The sequence below is a fragment of the Narcine bancroftii genome, chromosome 6, assembly GCF_036971445.1.
Source record: "Narcine bancroftii isolate sNarBan1 chromosome 6, sNarBan1.hap1, whole genome shotgun sequence".
Taxonomy (NCBI): Eukaryota; Metazoa; Chordata; class Chondrichthyes; order Torpediniformes; family Narcinidae; genus Narcine; species Narcine bancroftii.
Window position 1 is genome coordinate 89055815 of NC_091474.1, and position 21513 is coordinate 89077327.

At 49.1% G+C, this 21513-nt stretch overlaps 1 protein-coding gene and 1 long non-coding RNA gene across 2 annotated transcripts in view; one reads left to right on the forward strand and one right to left on the reverse strand.

Moving 5' to 3' along the window:
* The window catches only part of LOC138736326 (uncharacterized), a 99959-nt gene extending 87446 nt beyond the window's left edge, over window positions 1-12513 (forward strand). The window contains exons 5-7 of the long non-coding RNA XR_011340233.1: window positions 10254-10407; window positions 11851-11978; window positions 12218-12513. This is a non-coding gene — a long non-coding RNA (uncharacterized lncRNA). The remainder of the gene's footprint in view (window positions 1-10253; window positions 10408-11850; window positions 11979-12217) is intronic.
* The window catches only part of LOC138737315 (pro-neuregulin-3, membrane-bound isoform-like), a 391174-nt gene that overhangs the window by 243998 nt on the left and 125663 nt on the right, over window positions 1-21513 (reverse strand). The gene's annotated exons all lie outside the window — the stretch shown is intronic.

The following is a 21513-nucleotide window of genomic DNA, read 5'->3' on the forward strand; positions in this document are numbered from 1 at the left end:
CCTAACAACCAACACATCTTTGGGGCAGAAACATGGGAACCTGAGGAAACCTTGCTTCAGATTTTAGATTTACTGTCAGTATACATACACAACATCACATACAACCCTGAGGTTCCTTTGTCCTGTGGCAGAATTACCACTAATTGGTCATGCAAAAAGTAAACAGTACACAGCGTAAACTGTTAACAGGTAACAAATATAAAAAACTGGCTGTGCAATACAGAGAGAGCAAACAAAAATCAATAAAGAATCCTGAAATGAGTCCCTGATTGAGTTTGTTGTTGAAAGGTCTGATGGTAGCAGCTGTTCCTGAACCTGAGGGTGTGAGTCTTGTGGCACCTGTATCTCTTTCCTGATGGCAGCAGCAAGAACAGAGTGCATGCTGGGTGGTGGGGGTCTTTGTGATTGCTTTTGCTCTCCAATGACAATGTTCCCTGTAGATGTACTCATTAATGGGGAGGGTTTTGCCTGTGATGTCCTGGGCTGTGTCCACTACCTTTTGGAGGGCTTTACTCTCAGGGGTACTGGTGTTTCCATACCAGACCGTGATGCAGCCGGTCAGCACACTTTCCACCACACATCTGTAGACATTTTCCAGGGTTTCTGGTGTCATACCAAACCTCCACAAACTCCTGAGGAAGTAGAGGTGCTGACGTGCTTTCTTCACGATGCCATTGGTGCATTGGGTCCAGGAAAGATCCTCTGAAATAGTGACTCCCAAGAACCTAAAGTTGCTCACCCTCTCCACCTCTGATCCGCCAGTGATCACTGGATCGTACACCTCTGGCTTTCCTTTTCTGAACTCAACAATCAGCTCCTTAATTTTGGTGACATTGAGTGCAAGGTTGTTGTTGGTGCTCTGTTCAGCCAAGTTTTCAACCCCTTCCTTCTCAGGGAGAATATGCAAACTTCACCGTGAAAGGACTTATTACTGACACCCCTGTTGAGCTCCCCTCACAATGTGACCAAGTGTTTCTCCATTATAATTGTATTCCCCAGAGATTGACCCCATAATAACATAATTCTATGTCTCTGCACTGCAAAAACATTAGCTAGTGTCTTCATGATTACATTGCCAAGAGTCCCTCCTCAACCCAGAATCTACAATCACATTACCCTCAGCACGATCCAGCATCATGCAGGATCTCTCCACAGCTGTAACCCAACTCATTACCTCAGCTGCCAATGAGGTAACCCAGTGCCTCTCCACCCATATAACATTGCAGGGTGTAGCTTCACGATAACTTCACCAGTAACATTACTTCACCAATAGAAAATTACCCAATTTCTCTACATTATTCAATAGCCAGGGCATCAAAGGTTATGGGGAGAAGATTTGGGCACTGGGGCTGAATGGAAAAATTGATCAGGTCATGATGAAATGGTATGGCAGACTCGATGGGCTGAATAGCCTATTTCTGCTCCTATCTCTTATGGTCATGTTGTGAAACCACCCCCCCCCCCACCAATGTCCACCAACATATCATCTCCCAGTTATTACTCTGCACTATCCTTACATCACCCATCGACTCCGTCAACAAAACATCAACCCGGGTTCACCCAATGCCGCTGTAATCATCCAGTATGGCCACACTGCAAACTGCTGAGAAGTTCACTGGGGTCTCCCTTCCCTCCATCTACAGGGGGTGGGAACACGAGGACCCTTCCCATCCAGCCCACAATATCTTTGAGACTCTGACTTCAAGGAAGAGATGTAGGAGCATTAAAAACTAGGACTGCCAGGCTGGAAAATAGCTTCTTCCCACAGGCTATGAGACAGTTGAACAATCCTATAAACCCGTAAATTATTTTTATATACACTGTCTTTATTTTGGATCACTATGTATATATGTTGTTTGTGTATTCTGTGTGTGCACTATGGTCTGGAGATATGCTGTTTTGTTGGGTTGTATGTGTAGAATCAGATGAGAATAAACTTGAACTTCGACAGTACCTAGTGATTTGTCACCATCTCAATATCTTCCAGCTCCATGGTGATATTGACAAAGTCAGATGTCAACCCTCAGGGAATTCTGCAAGGCATCATTATGGTCGAAGGCTTCCAAACATACTTGTACATTTATTTGATCCATGTCTGATTGGTAAATAGAGTTGGCTACTCATGCAGAAGTCGATTTCCATGACAGGATTTGCAGCCTGCACCAGCTCAGAAACTCTCAATCAATAACAAAGCGTTTGTTGCGCGGAGGCAGGTGTCCTTTATGATTCCATCCACTTCTCGCCATTCCCTATCTGCCGGGATTTCTGTGGGACCATCATCACCAGATTCTGGGCCTCTCAGACTTCTGTCAACCCACCTTCATGACTTCAAACCCAACCTCCAGGCCACTGCAACCTGCCCTCTCCAAACGCTCATACTCCACCCACATTTTCCCCCTCTCCAGAGGGAGTTCCTTCTCCTTGGTCCTCACCCTCTTTTGCCAGCAACCAACCTGAGCTCCTTGATCAGCCCTGAATTGTTGATTCACTGGATTCTGTGCTCAAAGTGAGCAGGGCCAATTCTGCTGTGTACAAAGCTGCAGAAGGTCACACAACAGGACATTGCACAGGGAAGCTGCACATTACTACGCTCCGCACTAAATGTACCATTGCAGACACAGGGAAAGAAAAAGATGCCTCCCATCTCGCACTGTCTAAAATAAATCTACTTGCCCATAAATTCTCTTGCACAGCACTTTGCAATTAAAAATATTTTCTTTTCCCTGAATGAGAAACATCAAGCCCCATTTCTGGATTGTTTTACCTCACACAAAATTCACCTGGATGCATTCTTTCACCTGACTTTCCTACAAACGCTTTATGATTTCTCTCGTCAGCAGTGACAGCATTCCCTTTGGGCAGATTGTGGTTGGGTCCTCCCAGGATAAATGGAGGTTGCACACTGCTGTGCTAGACCAAGGAGGCCGGCAAGCGAAACGCTCAGCCACATCCTGTGCTCTTCCCGCTGCATTCAAAGACTGCCTCCAAGACACTCCCCCACCCCACCTACAGGGATTGGAGATGCTGGAATCCAGATCAAAATATAAGCTGTTCGAGGAATTTGGCGGGTTCAGTGGCATTAGTGGGAGAAAAAGAATGGTCAGCCTTCTGGCTGGAATCCTTCATGAAGTCCGAGAATGAAATGAAATGATGGCCAGTATAACAAGAACATGGGCCCATATGGGTTGGTGAACCAGGGAGTAGTGATGTATGATGGAAATGATTGGTAGGTCCCAGATGAAGGCAGGGAAAGGTGAGAGAAATTAAGGGGCCAAATTGCCTTCCAACGCTCCATTCCCTCCCCCTCCCAACTCCCCTTCGATGACCCCTGCAGTGCCTCATCACTGTGTAACTCCTAATCCTGTATATTCCCCCCTCCTCCTCCATTGTCCTGTCTCCCCAATCATTTAATGCCCATTCCCCTCCCACAACCAAAGACAATCTGACAGCCCTCTTCCTTCCCCAATGGAAATACTCCTTCACTCCTGCTGGCACATCGAAAGAAGCAAGCCCCGGTATGGCATGGAAAAGCAGCCATGGCATTTGGATTATCCCACTCAATCCCACTCTCTTTACCGCCTCCCCTCAGGAAGAAGATTCACAAGCAAAAAAAAAAAAATCCCACGGCCCCAGATTCAAAGACACTGCATTGTGATCAACCCCTCAAAAACTACATTGTTTTTGCTCCGGAACAACCGATCTCTCTCTCGATTTCTGCTCTACTTTTATTTTGTCTCATGCGATGCGCCTGCTCGCAAAACATCCACTAATCTTTAGTGCATGTGAGGTGTTTGAGGAGATTCAGTATATCACTGAAAACTTCTACAGGTGGAGATCATCCTCGCTGGCTGCATCACTGCTTGGTACGGAGGTGCCAACACTCAGGAGAAGAATAAAAACTCCAGAGTTAACTCGGCCTGCATCGCAGGCACCAGTCTCCACTCCATCAAGGACACCTTAAGAAAGCAAGAATCCCCACCCCGCAGGCCACACCCTCTTCACTCTGCTACCACTGGGAAGGAGGTAGAGGAGCCTGAAGACGAGCAATCAGTGGCACACGGACAGCTTCTTCCCCGCGGCCATCAGATTCCTAAATAATCAATGAGCCACAGACATGGCTTCACTTTGACTTTTTGTGCACTATTTTTATTTATTTTTTGTAAGGCCGTTCATGTGAATGTTTGCACTGTGGTGCTGCAACAAGCAAACGAATTTCGTGACTTGTGCATGACAATAAACTTGAACTAAGGCCAACCCAAGAAAAATGAAATCGGCTCCCTGCATCCACGCCATTTGAATATGAGCATGAGAGTTCTACAGTCGATTTTGCCTCCACTGAATGAAGGATCTGATTGCCTGCAGCACCTCTCACAATCTAATCTGAAGCACTTGGAAGATTTTTTTTTCTCCTGAGCGTGCTCACTGTCAGAGTGCGGGGACCGACACCTGGAATGACATTTGAAGGACCTGCCCTCAGCTCATTGCTCACCTTCTGCTGACGTGGTGCACGTTCCGCAAGATTGCACACACTGACCTCCATGAACCTTCCCCACTATCCGTCTAATGCGAACATCATTTCTGTCATACAGTTCCAGATCTGGGAAGACAATGAGGAGGCCTGACTGAATTCAAGGTCAAGCTGTTTAAACAATGTGGCACTGGTCTTGACAGTCAGTGAGCTGCAGGAGGACACTGCAGTCGCTTCACACAACGTGTCTGGTGCTGGCTCCATCCTGCAATGCACTCACCGTGGATTTCTGCTTCAATAACATCATTACGTTTCACTAGTGCCCCTGGAAGTAATGCCCCAATACAGAGTCACAGACCCCCAACTCCAGAATTCAAACCTTGGTGCATTAGCTGATGATTTTAGTGAGGCTGCCTGCTCGTTGACACCATCTTGGGACCCTGTGACCACTGGAACAGGCATCGGTCACACTGGATAAGACACCCAACTCAGATCAGTGGCTACCGAAGTCATTGGAACAGATGCTGGCTCCTTGAGTGAGGCATCAGGGAACTCAGCAGTGCATACTTGGGCGGCGCAAGTGGTTAGTGGCACACCTTTACAGCGCTAGTGATCAGGATTGTACTGTCCGTATGTTTTCCCCTTGTCTGTGTGGGTTTCCCTGGGGGCTCCGGTTTCTATTCAAAACGTACCGGGGGTGTCATGTTGATTGGGTGTAAATTGGGTAAAACTGCCTCTGGGCCAAAATGGCCTGTTACTGTGTTTCTGGAATTGAATGTCTAAATTAAATTAAATGTAATTTAATTTAAAAATTAATGGTCTGGTTACTTGGACAACATTGAGCCGGCATCAGCAATGAAAGCCAAACAGACTGACATCAATCATCCATTGGTTCAGACGGATACAAGACGAAACCTGAGGTGGAGCGTAGAGGCAATTGTGAGAGAGAAGTTGCAGATGCACAGGGAGGCAAGGCAGTGCAAATGAGAGGAGTGGGTCTTATCCTCATGACGTTGAAGCTGAATTGGTTCCCTTCGGTGGTGTAACATCACTGAAGCCACAGTATTTGATATCGGAATCTCAGCAGCAGATAGTGGGATGACTGGCCATGACACTGAGGTGTGTGGACCAAACATTAATGCCGCAAGGTGACAGGCTGGGGTCACTGGACCAGGTTAAAAGTTAATAATGGTTAACTGCCCATTAGGACACCCCGCAAGATCAATGGCTGTAGCAAAAGGAGACAAGAAAATAAGGAAAGGGAATCAGCAGCACTAAAGGTGGTTTGATTGCAGTGACTAAACTGTGAAAGCCCCTCTGACAGTGAGAACGCCCCAGTACTGGGAGGACAAGGCGGGGGGGGGCTGCACTCTCAGAGGGGCAGTACTGGGGGGTGCTCACTGTCAGAGGGGCAGTGCTGGGGGGTTCTCAATTTCAGAGGGGCAGTACTGGGGGGTCACTGTCAGAGGGGCAGTACTGGGGGGGCTCACTGTCAGAGGGGCAGTACTGGGGGGCTCACTGTCAGAGAGGCAGTACTGGGGGGGGGCTCACTGCCAGAGGGGCAGTACTGGGGGGCTCACTGTCAGTGGGGCAGTACTGGGGGGTTCTCACTGTCAGAGGGGCAGTACTGGGGGGCTCACTGTCAGAGGGGCAGTACTGGGGGGGCTCACTGTCAGTGGGTCAGTACTGGTGGGGCTCACTGTCAGAGGGGCCGTACTGGGGGGGGTTCTCACTGTCAGAGGGGCTGCACTGGGGGGTTCTCACTGTCAGAGGGGCAGTACTGGGGGGCTCACTGTCAGAGGGGCAGTACCGGGGGGCTCACTGTCAGAGGGGCAGTACTGGGGGGTCACTGCCAGAGGGGCAGCACTGGGGGGGTTCTCACTGTCAGAAGAGCAGTACTGGGGGGCTAACTGTCAGAGGGGCAGCACTGGGGGGGGGGCTCACTGTCAGAAGGGCAGTACTGGGGGGGGCTCACTGTCAGAGGGGCTGCACTGGGGGGTTCTCACTGTCAGAGGGGCAGTACTGGGGGGTGCTCACTGCTAGAGGGGCAGCACTGGGGGGTTCTCACTGTCAGAAGGGCAGTACTGGGGAGCTCACTGTCAGACGGGCAGTACCGGGGGGCTCACTGTCAGAGGGGCAGTACTGGGGGGGTCACTGCCAGAGGGGCATCACTAGGGGGGTTCTCACTGTCAGAGGGGCAGTACTGGGGGGTGCTCACTGCCAGAGGGGCAGCACTGGGGGGTTCTCACTGTCAGAAAGGCAGTACTGGGGGGGGCTCACTGTCAGAGGGGCAGTATTGGGGGTTCTCGCTGTCAGTGGGGTCAGTACTGGGGTTGCTCACTGCCAGAGGGGCAGCACTGGGGGGTTCTCACTGTCAGTGGGGCCATACTGGGGGGCTCACTGTCAGAGGGGCAGTACTGGGGGGGCTCACTGTCAGAGGGGCAGTACTGGGGGGGGCTCACTGTCAGAGAGGCAGTACTGGGGGGGGCTCACTGTCAGAGGGGCAGTACTGGGGTGGGGGCCACTGTCAGAAGGTCAGTACTGGGGGGGCTCACTGTCAGAGGGGCAGTACTGGGGGGCCCACTGTCTGAGGGGCAGCACTGGGGGGTTCTCACTGTCAGAAGGGCAGTACTGGGGGTTCTCACTCTCAGAGGGGCAGTACAGGGGGTGGGGGCTCACTGTCAGTGGGGAAGTACTGGGGGTGCCACTGTCAGAGGGGCAGTACTGGGGGGCTCACTGTCAGAGGGGCAGAACTGGAGGGGCTCACTGTCGGAGGGGCAGAACTGGGGAGCCTCACTGTCGGAGGGGCAGAACTGGGGGGTCTCACTGTTGGAGGCGCAGTATTGCGGGGAGTGCTCACTGTCAGAGGGGCAGCACTGGGGGCTCACTGTCAGAGAGGCAGTACTGGGGGGGATCACTGTCAGTGGGGGAATACTGGGGGGGTGCTCACTGTCAGAAGGGCAGTACTGGGGGGGGGATCACTGTCAGAGGGGCAGTATTGGGGGTTCTCGCTGTCAGTGGGGGCAGTACTGGGGGGTTCTCACTGTCAGAGGGGCAGTACTGGGGGGTGCTCACTGCTAGAGGGGCAGCACTGGGGGGTTCTCACTGTCAGAAGGGCAGTACTGGGGAGCTCACTGTCAGAGGGGCAGTACCGGGGGGCTCACTGTCAGAGGGGCGGTATTGGGGGGGCTCATTGTCAGAGGGACAGTACTGGGGGGACTCACTGTCAGAGGGGCAGTACTGGGGGGGCTCACTGTCAGAGGGGCAGTACTGGGGATGTTCTCACTGTCAGAGGGGCAGTACTGGGGGGCTCACTATCAGAGGGGCAGTACTGGGGGTGCTCACTGTCAGAGGGGCTGTACAGGGGGATTCTCACTGTCAGAGGGGCAGAACTGGGGGCTCACTGTCAGAGAGGCAGTACGGGGGGATCACTGTCAGTGGGGGAATACTGGGGGGGGCTCACTGTCAGAAGGGCAGTACTGGGGGGGGATCACTGTCAGAGGGGCAGTATTGGGGGTTCTCGCTGTCAGTGGGGGCAGTACTGGGGGGTTCTCACTGTCAGAGGGGCAGTACTGGGGGGTGCTCACTGCTAGAGGGGCAGCACTGGGGGGTTCTCACTGTCAGAAGGGCAGTACTGGGGAGCTCACTGTCAGAGGGGCAGTACCGGGGGGCTCACTGTCAGAGGGGCGGTATTGGGGGGGCTCATTGTCAGAGGGACAGTACTGGGGGGGCTCACTGTCAGAGGGGCAGTACTGGGGGGGCTCACTGTCAGAGGGGCAGTACTGGGGATGTTCTCACTGTCAGAGGGGCAGTACTGGGGGGCTCACTATCAGAGGGGCAGTACTGGGGGGGCTCACTGTCAGAGGGGCAGTACTGGGGGGGGCTCACTGTCAGAGAGGCAGTACTGGGGGGTGCTCACTGTCAGAGGAACAGAACTGGGGGGTTCTCACTGTCAGAGGGGCAGTATTGGGGGTAGTGCTCACTGTCAGATGGGCAGCACTGGGGGGGCTCACTGTCGGAGGGGCAGAATCTGGGGGGCTCACTGTCGGAGGGGCAGTATTGGGGGAGTGCTCACTGTCAGAGGGGCAGCACTGGGAGGTTCTCACTGTCAGAAGGGCAGAACTGGGGGGGCACTGTCAGAGGGGCAGTACTGGGGGGGCTCTGTCAGAGGGGCAGTACTGGGGGGCTCACTATCAGAGGGGCAGTACTGGGGGGGGGCTCGCTGTCAGAGGGGCAGTACTGGGGGGGCTCACTGTCAGAGGGGCAGTACTGGGGATGTTCTCACTGTCAGAGGGGCAGTACTGGGGGGCTCACCGCCAGAGGGGCAGTACTGGGGGGGCTCACTGTCAGAGGGGCAGAACTGGGGGGGCTCACTGTCAGAGAGGCAGTACTGGGGGGTGCTCACTGTCAGAGGAACAGAACTGGGGGGTTCTCACTGTCAGAGGGGCAGTACTGGGGGTTTCTCACTGTCAGAGGGGCAGCACTGGGGGGCTCTCTGTCAGAGGGGCAGTACTGGGGGAATGCTCACTGCCAGAGGGGCAGTACTTGGGGGCTCACTGTCAGTGGGACAGTACTGGGGGGTTCTCACTGTCAGAGGGGCAGTACTGGGGTCTCACTGTCAGAGGGGCAGTACTGGGGGGGCTCGCTGTCAGTGGGGCAGTACTGATGGGGCTCACTGTCAGAGGGGCAGTACTGGGGGGCTCTCTGTCAGAAGGGCAGTACTGGGGGGTGCTCACTGCGAGAGGGGCAGCACTGGGGGGGTTCACTGTCAGAGGGGCAGCACTGGGGGGTGCTCACTGTCAGAGGGGCAGCACTGGGGGGTTGCTCGCTGTCAGAGGGGCAGTACTGGGGGAGTGGTCACTGTCAGAAGGGCAGTACTGGATACAGAAGTTACAGAGCGGGCTCGAGGTTTCCAAAATGATTCACTTTTGCTTCCGTTTTTGATGGGAGCACTGGTATAATGGCACATTTTTGTGTACCTTTACTGGGGAAACAAAGAAATAAATGGCTTTTCTGTGTTTTATGTTTCAGTGGAAATTTGGTGATACGCTCTATCCATGAATCCAAAGCCGTAGAATGAGGAACGATTGGCTTTATTACATTTTGGACTTGTCGTTGGCCCAATTCCAGTGGCAATCTCTCTATGCATGGATCCAGCCCTCGTACACTTGGGATCTGGGCTTGACTGTGGACAGATAGAGGGAAGTAGACCTTTATTCCAGGGTCACAAGGGGAGGAGTTACCAGGGAGAGAGCCACCAGTGACCCATTGACAGTGACATATACACATATTTGCATCACCATACTTGGATCCAGTTTCACTTTCAGCTCCAAAAATGGGAGAAACCAACTCCACAACAAATGGGTTCTCGGATTGCCACTGGCTGTGTTGATGATTATAAACAAATAAATCACCTCCATGTCCTGTCACTGTGTTTCCATTATAAAGACCTTTGCCTACGAGCCCAAGGCAGATTAAGCCACTGCAATTATATTCAGAGATGCCCAATCCACTGACCTGGTCACTAGTGGACACACATGGACTTGAGAGGAAAGCAAAGCCGTGAATGGGAGGGCAGCTGTAAAGGGTTCAAAGGGTGAGGAAAGGGTTGTCGGCGGGCTTGAGGGAGAGAGGAACCATTACCTGAAGATTGAGGTTGTTCACAGTGTTAATTAGGGAAGGGGTAAGAAAGGAATGTGGATTGAGGAGGGAGTCGGATCGATCAAGGCGACATTGGCAGCGGGTTGGATGAATAAAATGATCTAATTTTGTGTAATCCTTGCAGGGTGTGATTAACACAAGCATTGGAACTCAAGACTCCGGGATCAATGAAACAATAACCCCTACAAACCCATTGCTGAGGCGTGGAGAACCCCATCCTAGCTGAACTCACACAAGGCGGCAGGACCAGTCAACAGTCAGACACTGAAGGGAACATGGTAGGTTGGTCCTTAAGGGACCAGTCTGGGTGAAGGTGGTGCAAGTGGGCTTGGGAGGATGGGAGCATGAGCAGTCGTAACTGAAAAGAATGAGGCATCTCAATTCAAAAGCAGATCAGAAAGTGGGAAAGCAGTGCTATCATGAGCTGACAAGTAAAGGTGATGGCTTTCCCATGAGGACCTGAGGGAACCCAGTGGCTAGATGTTAAAGCGGACCAGAAACCCCCTTCCACACTGCCAAATAAAATGGGTTAAACCGACCAATTAAGTGGGTAATCTGGCAGTGTGAAAGGTCCCAACTGGGCATGATGAGTTAAAATCAACCGGGTTCTGACTCTTTGTTTGGGGGGCGGGGGGGTAAGTATCAGGACACAGCCGAGTTAACTCATTAATCACTCTGTGGTGGTATGAATGGTCTACCCGAATTACCAGGTACCATTAGTGAGGTTAGTACCTGCGAGCTTGCGTCAGTCTGGTCGTATTCTATGTAATCCTGAGATGATTCGCACTGACAGCCCAACCGACTGCACAGTTATATTTCATAGCGTGGCCAGTGGAGCTGTCGGGGCACTGTTGGCCACACTGTGAAATATAATTGTGCAGTCAGCAGAATTGTAAGAGCGTGGCCTGCGGGACAGTCAGCGCGTACCTGTGCTTTAAATCATTTCAAGATTACTTATAATACCCAATATAATGTAAATAGTTGTTATACTCTATTGTTTAGGGAATAATTACAAGCTGGTCTGCGGGTATGTCCTAAGTTTGAACAGTCTGAAGCCCACTGAAGTTGTAGATTTTCCCACGGTCTTTTATACATTGTGCACATATATTAAATTGTGTGTGTTTTTTTCCCCACGTGTTTGCTTTAGTCCCGTTAAGAATTCACTGCCCTGTGAGTAGGTAATACCTCACATGTGACGTTACTGCTGGAGGTGGGTCCCCCGCCTTAGATCCAAATGAATCAGATAAATTAATGGTCCAGCGTGAATGCACGTCCAGTAAGTTTACTTGGTTGGCGGTGTGAAAGGGGCCTTTAAGTTTAATGAATTTGCTTAACAGAGATTATGAATTACAGTAATTGCCTTGTAACAGGGTGGGCATGTAAATACCTTCTCACATGACCTTCGCTGTGCTGTAGTGAGATAGTAACTAACACCACAAAGAAGGTAGTAAATACACCAAGAGTAAGGACATTTCCCAGCTGTTTGCAGACACCACAAGGGAACACATTGTGTAAAAATATTGTGTAAAAATTGTAGGGACATACACCCAGCCCTAAAGGTGTATAAAAATGGGATAAATGCTCTGCTTTGAGTGTGGATCAGTGTAGAAAATGAGTTACTGAACTCTTTCTTTGTACCCCTCACTCCCGCTAGCATTAACAAGACTAAATAAAGTTAACTGTTGTGCACTTAATTGGTTCCGCTGTTTATTTTATTACAGTGTGGGCTGACTTCCACGGGTGAAAGGAGCGCTAGCGGACCTCGAGGGATGGGATCATGCGCAGACGTACTGAAAAGAGCAAGGCCTCTCAATGCATCAGTGGGCCACTAAAGGTGCTGGCTGTGCAGGTGAACTTGAAGGGAACGTGGTGGTTGCCAGATCCAAGATCCTCACACCCCAATACTGGCAGATCTCGTCAGCAGATGCTATAATCAGAACATAAAGCCATCAAAAAACAAAATACTGGAGATGCCGGAAATCTGAAAAAATGAACAAGAAATAGTGAATGTGTTTTATGGAGAGAGAAAAACAGAGTTAATATTTCAGATCATGACCTGAAGTCTTATTTCTGTTCCTCTCTCCACAGATACTGCCTCAACTGCTGAGAACATAATCATCAATGCTTGTATTAGCTGGACCAACAGGACAAGGTGGTGATACACCACTAGGCTACTGCAGGGGGCGACCTCTGTACCTGCAGAAGAGCACGGGAGGACAAGGCAACCCCTGGCCAGCTATCAATCAGCCGACCTGAATGGACCAAGCCCCACTCAGTCGGCTGTCAATCACCCTCCGGGATATAGGCTCGATCCGGCCCTTCGAAACCAGTCTCAGAGCTTGGAGCAGCATTCTCACAGCCAGCTCTCTGGAAGTTGATGTTGAATAAAGCCTGTAGAAAAGACTTTATGTTTTGTGGGTTTGTTTCTGTTCGATACCGCACCACAGACACATCACAGGGACCGTACTGGGGGAGGGCTGCCCTGTTACAGGGACGGTACTGGGGGAGTGCTGCACTGAGGGACAGTGCTGTTCTGTTACAAGGACCGTACTGGGGGAGTGCTGCACCGTTACAGGAACCATACTGGGGGAAGGCTGCACCGTTGCAGGGACTCTACTGGGGGAGGGCTGTACTGTCTGAGGGGCAGTACGCAGGAATTTTAGCCAGACATTTTACTACCTTCAGCTAATCATTACGGTGCCAAAACACAGTATGTGAGATCAGCAGCAAAGTGGACCATAACTGAAATCCATACTACCAGAGAATGCAACAGCACAGAAACAGGCTCTTCGACCTGTCTATTTATTTGGCCTTGTCTCATCGATCTGCTACTGGAGCAATATCTGTCCACACTCCTCCCATTTGTGTACCCATCCAAATTTGCCTTAAATTTTGAAATTAATACCTCCTCCATCACTTCCCCTGGAAGCCTGTTCCACACTCTGCCCACCCTCTGAATAAAGATGTTCCCACTCCGGTTCCCCCTTGACCATTTACCCTTTCACCCTTAACCCATCTCCTCTAGTTTATGTTTCCACCAACCTCAATGCAAAAAGCCCATTTGCATTTATTCTATCTATATCCCACATTATTTTGCAGTCGTCTATCAAATGACCCTCTTTTTCCAACACTTCAGGGGATAAAATTGTAACCTATTCAACCTTTCCTGAAGTTTCAGTTTCTCAATTCCTAGTAATGTCCTTGTAAATTTTCTCTGACGTCTTTCAATCTTATTGATATCTCACCTGTAGTTCAGTGACCAAAACTGCACATGATACTCCAAATTTATCCTCATCAACGTCATCTGAAACAGCTTCGACATTACATCTTAACTCCTGCACTTAGGTCAATGTACCAACAGCTTTCTTTGTGATTCCATCTTCCTGTGAAGCTATTTTCAAGGAATTATGAATCAGTTTTACAAGATCCCTCAATATCTAAAAGACAACCCAGACTCAGTAATGATGATCCTAAAACGACTCATGCTGCAGGGAAGGAAATCTGCCAGCGTTACCCAGCGTGGCCACATTTAACCCCACTTGCCCTTTGAAATGGCCACCAAGTCGATTCAAGGGACAATTTGGAGCAGGCAATGAGCAATCAGCATTTCCCAAGATGCACCCCATGTTGCACACCCACCACGTGATTCCTACCACACCTAATGTCCTTTTTAATGTGACAGTTGCTGTGATTCGCCCGACCAACATGATCACACACTTCTAATGCCAAGGTGGAACAATACAACACAGGTCACATAATGTACTCATTGTTGTTACAAGGTCTCTGCCAGTGAGAGTTTGATAACTCTCAACACTTTGAAACATTAATTTACTGAGAATCAAGAGCTGGGTAAATTAGTACTCAGTACGACTGAAAAACCGATTGGAAGTGTTATGTTTTCGGTTTAACAAATGTTAAACCTAAAACACAAATACATCCTGCCTGGTGTCTGATATTCCTTTTAAATTATATATGTGATGTGGATGCCTGCAGCTTGAGTTCGCAGCTGGAGCAGATATGAGGCCCTGCAGATACAAAGGTTACAGAAGGGACTCCATATCTCTGGAGGGACTCACTTTTATTTCCCTTTCTCATGGTGGGGGGTGGGGGGGGGGGGTGCAGCACTGAACAAGCGCAAACAAAAGAAAAAATAATTTTTTCATGTCTATTTCCATTTGGTAGAATCTTAGATCTACCGTAGTTTTGCTCCAAAAATTAAAGAAACCATCACCACAACAAATGGCTTCTTGGATTGCCGTCGGCTTTGTTGTTGATTATAAACAAATCAATCACCTCCATTTCCTGTCACCATGTCCCCATTCTAGACTCCTGTGCCTGTGTGCCCAGGGAAGCTTAAACCGTAGCCATTCCACTCGCTGACACCTAGCTCACTGACCTGGTCACTGGTGGTCACACAAGGGCTGAAGAGGAAAGCAAAGCTGGGGTCGGGTGGGCAGCTATAAAGGGTTCAGGTTTCTGACGAGTCGGATGCTGGCGGGGTTAAGGGAGAGAGGCAAACGTTTCAGGCCTGAGCCCTTCTTCAAGGGGAAAAATAAAATCAGAAAAGGCAGAAGCAGGATAGATCCGAAAGTCTTAGAATTCAAACAATGGGGGAGACCAACAAAATGTGTTAATTGGATATGATAAGAGACTAAGTAGAATTTATCTTATCTGTGCAAAAGGAGACAGGGACTGAAGAGATGATGGGGGAAGCAAGGGGGATGGGGGAGTGGTTTAATGAAAGCCAGAGAAATCGATATTAATGCCATGCCCCTTGTTTCCCCCATCATCCCTCTGACTCCTATAGAGGCTGAATAGATGGGCTGAGTTCCTCCAGTATTTTGGTACTTTTACTACAATCACAGCATCTGCAGCTGATCGTGTTTCTCTTAAGGGAGAGAGGAACCATTTACCTGAAGGCTGAGGTTTCTCGTAGTGTTAATTAGGACAGGGGCAGGTTGCAATGGAACATCAGATCCATCAAAAGGATGAGTTGGTTGCAGGTTGGATAAATAAAATGGTCTAATTTGTGTAATTCATGCAGGGTGTAATTAACACAAGGAATAATCATATATGCAGGGTCCTGGAACCCAAGATCCAGGGATCAATGAAACATTAACGTTGATGGATGAACTGAAGAGCTGAATGAGACGTCCCTGCAGTAGATGCTGATCGATTGGCACAGTTGTGATGTTCACTCACATGGACACCTCAAGATGACAGTGCTTGCAAGACTACCAATACTCACACCCCCAACCCCACCACTGTGACAGGTCGTTGACAAGGTTATGTCCATCTTGATTGGTGGAGGTTTCAAGCTAATAAAGGCTGACTGTAATGTTCTTGCTCAAGTAAATCTGGGCAATCAGGAGCACACCAGTGTGAATGATGGCAGTGCAATAGGACCTGAAGGGAAAAGAGTAGCTTGGTGCCAAAGTGTACCTGAAGGGAAAGCTGTGTCTTAATAATGGAACCGGGCCAGGAAGTGGGAAGGCAGAGCAAACAGGCAAGGACCAGTGAAGGTGAAGGCAGGGCCCGGTGGACCTGAGGAGGACGAGAGCATGTGCAGTCGCACTGAAAAGAACAAGGCATCTCAATGCACAAGTGGGCCTGTCAGGGTGCCGGGTGTGCAGGTGGACCTGAAAGAAACACAGTTCCTCGATGAACAGGGAATGGGCAACATTAATGAGTTGCCAGGTGAAGCAGGAAGAACCAAATTTGTGGAATATACACAAGAAGCTTTGCTAGATCAGTTTAGATGCTCGTTTAAAATACATTTGGAAAAATACATAGAGGGGTAAACATTTAGAGGGATATTGGTCTAAACACAGATAACTAAGGCGCATTGGAGTGAAATTAGACCATTGGGCCCATCGAGTGATTTCTGCCTTTCCATCATGGCTGATTTATTAAACTTTTCTGCTCCATACTTTTGCACTCTATTCTCCTATCTTCTCTCCATAACTGTTGATCCGCTTTCTAATCAAGATCCATCGACATGGGACAGGTTCAGGTTGTATGAACAGGATGGGCCAAAGGGCCTGTTTCCATGCTGTATAACTCCTTACCTCCACAATGTGTAGGGAGCTTCTATTGAAAAGTTTCTTCACTCCTCATTCATGCTGCACTCCCACATGAATCATTTTCACTCTCTCACCACCCCCCCCCCCCCCCCACCACCCGCCACACACTCTCTTGATCGATATATGGGCCTTTAATCCACTCAATCTTTGTCACAGCGACTGCCTTCCTTGTTTCTGTAATTAAAATATTGCCACCCTTTAGATATATATATGAAATGCCTTCAAATTCTTACTCTAGCTTGAGAAACAAAATTAGTGAAGCAGAATTGACACAACAATTCCTGTGATTGTGTTGGAGCCACCGGATTGCAACAGGTGGTGGGGCCTGAGAATGGCAACCTTATCTCTCCGGTTGCCCTTCAGGAAGGACAGATAATGCTTCTTCAGATGCATTTTCAATGATATCCAGGTGTCACTCAGGCTGATAGGAAATCAACTGAGGAGAAACTGTGAATTACAGCTCACAGTGTACAGAGATAATCTGAGGAGTTTACTGCCACTGAACGATCAGAAGCTGATCGAATTATTCAGGTACCAAACATAGCATTTTGCAATGTCTTTATTCATCCTTCTGGTAGAACAGTGTTGCAGAACAGAGACCCAAGGCACTTGTGTACAAAGTGGGGATGCAGGTAGAGAAGGTGCATGACACTCTGACCTGTCAGATGGGAAGTGTGCAGAAAATATTCACGAGGATGTTCCCATGACTGGAGGGTCTGAGTTTGATTTACCGCAGCTTACAAACAAATAAAGAACATGCTCACTCGTTTCTTTCTGCACACTATGAAGTCGACTTTCTTTTACTGTCCACGAGATACAACATTGCATCCTCCAACTCCCCAAACACCACCCAGCCAAACTTCTCTGACCTTCTCATTGGCTCACTACCACATACGTAATCCTGACACGCTCTCACTCTCTTCCTCCTTCATCCAAGATCCGTCACCTGTACTCTGCCGCTCAACTCACCCACGCTTGTGCGCTGTCACCCCATGTGTCGCCGGAGGCAGTCGGCACCGCTCCCAACCGTGTGTGATCGCGGTAAATTAAAAGAAGAGGATGGATGAGGTGGGACTTTCTTCCTAGTGTCTAAGAGGTTTGTAAACTCATGAGGACATAGATAAGGTGAATGATGGCAGATATTTTCCCTCGACAAAGGGCATGGGCCCGAAATGTTGGTGATATACTCATGTAAAAGTTGAGTTCTGTGGACCATTTTTTAAATGTTAAATACATGGAGTGGACTATTACATGGATACTACTTTTGAGGGGCTGAAACTCACACTAGAATCCATATCAGGAACAGAAATCCAAATGATCTCGAAACAAATAAAGAGCAAAAGCTCAATGAATTAAAGTAATAATGGAGTCTGCACATCAAAACGCACGCCGTATCACGGGGGAGTTCAGGGCCGCGGTAGGCATCTGTGTCACTGAGAGTCCTGATTGGCAGGCAGCTGGGGCCGAGGCGAGAGTCACTGTTCCAGGCGTGGGGAGCTCCGTCGGGTGGGAGCTGGGGCGGAGGCGCAAGTTCACAGCATTGGGAGCTCCAGTCTGCAGGTTGCTGGGGCCGAACCAAGAGACCAGGGTCGACTTTTGCACGAGATATGTGGAAAAGTCCAGATATTTTGCCAAAAAAATTAGGGGGTCCACTCTTACATCTACATGAGTATTAGAATTTTTGCCATCAAGAATTCTGCTTGATCTTCTGAGTTTCTCCTGCACTTTTCTGCAAAAAAAAAGGTTATTTTGCCAGAGTTTAAAAGGGCATAGTTTTAAGGGGAAAGATTTAAAAGGGTCCTAAGCCTCAAATTTTCCACACAGAGGGTGGAGGGTACATGGAATGAGCCGCAAGAGGAAGCTGTGGAGGCGAATACAATCTGACATTAAAAAAAGACTTTCAGACCGAGAAAGGGAGAGGAAAGGTTTAGAGGGATAAGGGCCAATGCAGATTTATTTTAAAATCCTGTGACCATGGGGCCTGGGTCCAAGATTGCAGCGCATATGATCGGAAGCAGCTGCGAGGGGTTGTACATTCCGGGGAAGCAAAGGACTGACGCAGAGGCAGCAGGAAACAGGGAGACCATTCCTCCATCGGAGAAGTAGAGGAGACGACCCTCGTGATGGTGACCACGGCGGTGAACACGTAGGTGGCAGGCTGTTGGGTGACTCAAGGCCAGTTGCTGGCAAACGAATGTCAGGGCAGTCAATGTGCAACAACACCATAATGCCTTGAAGCTGGATGCTTTTGTCAACGGGATTGACTCCAGTGACATCCGACAGAGGCTGCTGGAGATGGAGCCCTTAACCTATGAACAGGCAGTCACTCTAGCCAAAACACTGAAAAGTGCCATGTAGTCCAGTGAAATGCTAGAAACCGCAAAGGAAACATCCAGGAGTGCTGGAACCCCGAAAGAAAGAAAATGGCGAAGTCCTGAAAAATGCTACTTCTGTGATAAGAGCTGGCACCCCAGACAGAAGTGCCTGGCTCGATTTGTTACCTGCAGCTATTGTGGGAAACTCGGCCACTTCGCTAAAGCGTGTAAGGCGAAAAGTATTCCAACTGATAATAATAAGAGAAGCACCAAGAAAATGTGTCCTGGAGCAGCAGGAATGGAAGACAACTGTGAAAAGGGGGAATCTTCATATGAGCAGGCTGAATCGACTTCAAGTGACAGCAAGGTGAGATCCCCTGTGATAGCTCAATTGACTGTAAAGCTTGGGGATGTTACAGACTGGAATGGTCGACTATGAAGGGGGAGGTGAATGGTGAGACTCTTGATTGTCTAATAGACTCGGGGAGTATTGACAGCTACATCCACGAGGATGTTGCCAGAGCCTTAAATTTGCAGAGATATCCAGTGAACCAAAAGATATTGATGGGTTGTAGTGAACTTACAAAAACTGAACGGAACAAGTGTAAAGTTACTTTAAGTTTGCAGGAACATTGCCTTCCTGACGTGTGGCTCTTTATTATGCAGGAGCTCTGCACCCCCATGTCTCTGGGGTTAGATATTCAATCTCAGATGAACAGTATAGTGTTAAATTTCGGTGGGCCACTACCCACACTTACCATCCCCCACGCTAGTTACTGCAGTCTGTCCACATTAAAGATCAAATCTCCTTCCTTTTTCAGTGATTTATCCCGAGTGTCAGCCGATTGCCACTAAGAACCGTTCTTACAGCAAAGAGGATCGTGAGTTTATCAAAGCGGAGACCCAGAGACTGCTTAAAGAGGGAGTAATTGAACCTAGTAAGAGTTCGTGGCAGGCCCAAGTAGTAGTCGTGAAAAATCACACTAAGAGACGACTGGTTATTGACTACAGCCAGACAATCAACCGTTACACGAACCTGGATGCCTTCACCATGCCACACATCAATGAAATGATTAATCAGATAGCGCAATACAAAGTGTACTCCACTATCGACCTCAAAGCAGCTTATCACCAAATCCCCATTAAGAAAAGGGAACGGCCCTATACAGCTTTTGAGGCTGCTGGGGGGGGGGTTATACCAGTTTAAAAGGGTGCCTTCTGGGGTCACTAATGGTGTGTCTGTGTTTCAGAGGGAAATGAGTAAGATTGTTAGGACGTACGAGTTATAGGGTACATTTCCCTATCTGGATAACGTCACTATCTATGGGAAAACACAGGCTGAGCATGACAACAACTTAAAGAAATTTTTAGCAACAGCTAAAGAACTCAACCTGACATTTAACAAGGACAAATGTGTTCAACGTGACAGAGCTACCCATTCTGGGCTACATTGTCCGCAAGGGCGAAATCAGCCCCGACCCGGAAAGAATGGTCCCCTTAAGAAGTTACCACCCCCAGACTCAGCAAAATTCCTTAAAAGGTGTATGAGATTCTTTTCCTACTACTGCAAATGGGTTCTGGACTACGCCACGAAGGCACGCCTTCTGTTTGACACTAAATCTTTTCCTCTATCTCCAATGGCCTTGAAGGCTTTCGAGAGAATTAAAACTGATATTGCCAAAGCTGCACTCTCGTCCATTGACGAGGATGTCCCATTCCAAGTGGAAATTGAAGCCTCAGATTGTGCCTTGGCAGGAACCCTTAATCAAAAGGGCAGACCTGTGGCATTCTTCTCCCATACGTTACGCAGACCTGAACTTATACATCCTGCCATTGAAAAAGAAGCCCAGGCTATTATTGAAGCTGTTCGCTACTGGAGACACTTTCTAGCTGGCAGAAAATTTATTCTTGTCATTGATCAGAAATCTGTAGCCTACATGTTCAGTACTAAACACAAAAATAAAATCAAGAACAATAAGATGGCACGCTGGCAAATAGAACTCTCAACTTATAATTATGAGATTCAGTATAGACCGGGCAGGTTAAATGATCCCTCTGACGCTTTGTCACAATCTGCTGCTGCTGCTCAGCTGGAGGGGCTAAAAGAGATCCATAGCAGACTGTGCCACCCAGGAGTCACGAATTCTTCCACTCTTCTTTGGCTTGGCTTCGTGGATGAAGATTTATGGAGGGGTAATGTCCACGTCCGCTGCAGGCTCGTTTGTGGCTGACAAGTCCGATGTGGGACTAGCAGACACGGTTGCAGCGGTTGCAAGGGAAAATTGGTTGGTTGGGGTTGGGTGTTGGGTTTTTCCTCCTTTGCCTTTTGTCAATGAGGTGGGCTCTGCGGTCTTCTTCAAAGGAGTTTGCTGCCTGCCGAACTGTGAGGCGCCAAGATGCACGGTTTGAGGCGGTATCAGCCCACTGGCGGTGGTCAATGTGGCAGGCACCAAGAGATTTCTTTAGGCAGTCATTGTACCTCTTCTTTGGTGCACCTCTGTCACAGTGGCCAATGGGGAGCTCGCCATATAACACGATCTTGGGAAAGCAATGGTCCTCCATTTTTGAGACGTGACCTACCCAGCGCAGTTGGATCTTCAGCAGCGTGGATTCGATGCTGTCGGCCTCTGCCATCTCGAGTACTTCGATGTTAGGGATGAAGTCGCTCCAATGAATGTTGAGGATGGAGCAGAGACAACGCTGGTGGAAGCGTTCTAGGAGCCGTAGGTGATGCCAGTAGAGGACCCATGATTTGGAGCCGAACAGGAGTGTGGGTATGACAACGGCTCTGTATACGCTAATCTTTGTGAGGTTTTTCAGTTGGTTGTTTTTCCAGACTCTTTTGTGTAGTTTTCCAAAGGCGCTATTTGCCTTGGCGAGTCTGTTGTCTATCTCGTTGTCGATCCTTGCATCCGATGAAATGGTGCAGCCGAGATAGGTAAACTGGTTGACCGTTTTGAGTTTTGTGTGCCTGATGGAGATGTGG